This window comes from Aphelocoma coerulescens, chromosome 4A (genome assembly GCF_041296385.1).
Source record: "Aphelocoma coerulescens isolate FSJ_1873_10779 chromosome 4A, UR_Acoe_1.0, whole genome shotgun sequence".
NCBI lineage: Eukaryota > Metazoa > Chordata > Aves > Passeriformes > Corvidae > Aphelocoma > Aphelocoma coerulescens.
The window spans coordinates 16105795-16110187 of record NC_091018.1 but is presented as its reverse complement, the minus strand read 5'-3'; positions in this window follow the sequence as shown (position 1 = coordinate 16110187).

Here is a 4393-nt window from a genome sequence, read left to right as displayed (position 1 = left end):
TTTCTTCTTCATGTTATCCTGTAAGTCAATTTTAATAACACACTTTTGATTTATCCTCACTCCAGTCCTTGTAGTGCTATGAGATTCTGTATTTATAAAGAGTCTCTAGAGAATAAATGCAGACAGGAAGACCTATTTTCTGTAATTTTTCTATTATTAAAGAATTGTTAGTACTGGACATGTTCTCCATACATTTCACTCTATACAAAATGTCTTCACTGTTCCTTGCCCTATCAGTACAAAATGTAATATAATAAACATAATTATAAAAAAACAGTAGGCCTGCAAATCTGGTTCAGCTGTAATTTGCCAAGTTAGAAAAATCTCTGTCTTACCACAGAGCTCTGCATTCTGGAATATTATAATAAATCAAAATCTGTCAAGAAAAAACCTCACTCTACTTATTGCAGAACGTTTCTTTGATGCTAATTCCTCTTTTACTTCTCATGAGAGGATTAACCCAGGGTCTTGAAAGTGAAAAGGAATCCAGTCTGTCAACTTAGGGCTTTTTTAATGCATAAATTAAAATAGTTTTTCAATGTGTAAATAAATAAGTGGACTTCCTTATAAGTTTTTTTACAAATTTCCAGTGTGAGTGGTTAGGTGTCTTTTCTGACATTTTGTTTCACAGCCAAAATTCAGCTGTTGGGTTTTTTTTTTTTGTTGGTTAGTTTGGTTTGGTTGTTTTTTTCTTTTTTTTTTTTTTTAGGAAGCCCATTATAAACTCTATACTTGAGTTATAAGGACCTGTAAGTGCTTTCTTTTCTATTCTGTAATGAATTGTGGAGGATTAACTGGCATGAAACCATATATTCAAACAGCTGAGAACAATGTAAAACACAGAGCAGTATTGATGAAAATTATGCATGTGAGCTTCTTTAGACTGGTTGCTCCAAGGACAGCTCTCCTTTCACCTCCATCCATTAAAAGTGACTTCATTCCATGAAGTGGAATTAGAACATTGTATTCTCTTTCCATATTTCTTCATGTATCACAATCTTTTTGTCTCTCCAACAATTACTGATAAATAAGATGAAGATTCAACAAAAACATGAGGGAAAAGAAATAAAAAAAACCCTTAGGAAGACAATCTTGTCAGAGCAGCCACATGGATAGGTATAAACCGAATTAAGGAAAGGCAGAAGATGATTAGGAACAGAGAACACTTAAAAATGAAGAATTGGGTTGAGAAATTCTTTAGATAAGATTATGAGGCAGGAAGGTAGAGCAGAAAGAACCGAGGAAATTATTGGCAGGTATTGTTTTGGAGCTGGCAAAAGTCACTGGGTTTGGGAACATTTCAAGTCACTACACACTGTGCTTCCAAGTAGGAAGTTCTGGTGGTTAGAGAAGGAATTCACAGACCTTTGTACCAGTTCTGCCCTTCTCACTGGCTCCCAGTATGACCATAGGCAGAATGGGGCTTTTTGGATCAACAGCCATGTGTCTCAGGTCTCCTCTGTGTGTCACCTAAATGAGATTTTCTTTAATGCTAGTAAAGATTCTTGGTGCAAAATGTCATTACATATTTAGGACTCTGTCTGGAAAACGACAGCAAATCTCCTTGATTGTGTGTTGATTTTTTTTTAACTCCTTTGTATCACTCACTTGCTTCTTCGATTTTTTTCAATGTTGTTTCAATACCCAGCTAAGTCATGGAATCTGGAATTGTTTGGCTGGGGAAGATCTCTGAGATCATCTAGTCCAACCATTAGCCTCTGTACTATCACATGTCACATGTACTACAGTATCATGTGCCATAAAACATGATTGCTCTTAATAACCTTCAGAACAGTTATTTTCCTTATTTTTCCCTTCCCTCCCTCTCCTCTGACAGTCATTGGTACTTCTTTTTAAATTGCAGTCATACATTGTGCAACTGTTCCATCTTTCTAAAATATCTGTTTTCAGGCTGGTAAAAGTTTCATTTTTCCATAATTCATCTCTGGGTATTAATAATTCCTTAAAAATTATTTTCATTCTTAATGCTGGGTGCAGATATTATGTTAATGTCTCTTGTACTTTTTTGCAATTTGGGAGCATTTACAGTCATTAAATATTTCTAGAGGGAATGTTTGAAAAGAAGTTAATATAGCAAATTAAATAAAATAAAATTTTCTAAAAATCTTGAAAACATAATTTTCCATTAACTTTTTTGTTATTCTACTTTAAGATCTTTTTTCTTTAGGATGTTATACCCTCTAAGCTATATGGAGGAACATTGTCTGCTACTGAAAATATCCACAGGGCAAGCATTTGTTTCAGCCGATATCTGGAATTGTCTCATGTTTCCATCAGGCTGTGAGTGGACTACAAATCACTGCTGTGCAGAGAGCAGCACAAAAGGGGCTCGGGAAGGACACACCTGCCTTCCACTGAAAATTTTCTTCTGATTTATTCACAGATAGAGGAGAATTATTTTAAACATGTCTAAGTCCTCGAAAGACCTTGCCAGTTCTGTAATCTGTCAGTGCCCTCAGTACAATGATGAAGATTATCATGTGCACAACCCCTATATTTACATGCAAGAAGCCACCTAGAAGATGACAGATATAACTTTATTGCAGTAGGACATTTGCCTTATGTGATGAATTGAGTTCCCTTTTTCTTCCAATTCTCATTGTTTGTCCTTTCTAAACTTCAATAGACCAAACTGTCAGTGGTTTCCCACAACATATTTCTTGTATTGTTTTCTAAATTGGGTTTTTTTTTGGTTTGGTTTTTTTTTTTTTTGAGATGACCTGATATAACTGGATGCTGTTAACTTGCATTTCTACTGGGCTGTCTCCTATAATAATAGCATTGGCTAGGATTGGGCAGGCACACTAAAACACAAGAGGGATGCATGGAGAGGGGTTCATATTCCCTGCACACCCTGGGACAAACCACTGAATGTCTCTGAGTGTGGTAAATTAGGGGTTTATTTTTCTGCCAAACCTCAAATCACTGACTAAATGTCTGTGAGAAAGATATTTGTACAGCTATATGTGTGCTCCTGGAAATGTAACGCTCTCTTTAAAATAGGATGAGCTTATCTGCCCTGTTCTAATTTTCTCAGCCTAATATTTTTTTTTAATGCAAATCTTTTGTTGTTGTTTTCTTTTATTTTCCCCTACTGATAGCTTTTTCTCAAAACTAAGAAAAAAATTACCATAATTTCTTTGTCACTTTTTTTTTGTAACCACTGTAGTATGTAATAGCAATTTTTTGAAGAAAGCTAATTTTATCTTCCTATTTTCTCCTTATTTGGTTTGTAATTTGCCTAGGTATATTGTCAAGTCAGTTCAGTATTCAGCAGCTAACCTAAATGAATGTAACAAGTGTGTTTTATGATAATTTGAGCCAAGTTTCAGTGTCATTGTGTGCAATATTTCACATTTTATTTTAGCACAGTAGGGTTGAAATATTCTCCAGAGTGCCTTGCAGTTGTTTACTGTTTGCTTGTTTTTAGAAAGACTCGAACAACACCAAGAAATCAACAACAAGGAAAAAAAATGAACTTGCCTTAGTTCAGAAGTCTGTGTATCTCGAACTGATCCTGCGTTTTTGAGATGCTTTATTTTATTTTTAATATCACACTCAAGGAAAAGATGACACAGATTTTTAGATGCTCTTGGATTTGGACATTCTTTGGAATGTCCAAATTCACAGGAGGGTGTATTTTCCCCCTCACTGCTGCTCTATATACAGTGGTTAATGCAGATGTGAGTTATGCATGAGCATCAAGGGGAGAGTTTTACGGCAGCTGCTGAGGCACAGCGAGTCTGAGTGGGTGGTGAGGAGAGAATAAACAGAGCCTTTCCAGTGGGAGTTGGGCAAGGCTGATGAGGAATCTGTCTAGAGAAGCACCTCATCTGCTCTGCTGTACTCAGAATCACAGAACAGGCAGCAAGTCTAATAACACTCATCATCAGAAGGCTGTTGAAGGGCCATTGCTGCCCTTATCTGCTCGAAGGCAGATATGCATTGATTTTTGTTGGTAGGTAGAAGAAGTCTACAGAGTTTAAAATGCAAAGCAAGTATGCACTGTAGAAAAGTGAGTAAGATAACTGCAGCAGACACTGAAGTTGAGGAGAAACAAGAGAAACTACTTTGGTCAGAGAGGTGAGCAAATGGGAGTTGAAAATATACTGCAGAAACATTTGGAAGTGTGTGTTTTTACTAACTGTCAGGAAGAATTATTTGAATTCTTACTTTTTTCTACTTGTATTTTTTCTGCACTGTTTTGAACTTTCTGAAAACATAAAATTGTGCAAACTTTTCAGGAGTGACTGCAATAACTTCTTTCTGCAATAACCTAAATCACTCCTTTTTTCATTTAAAACTATTACCCCTTGTCCTATTGCAAGTCCTTCTCAGCAGGGCTGTTCCTAAATTGTTCATCTCCCAGACT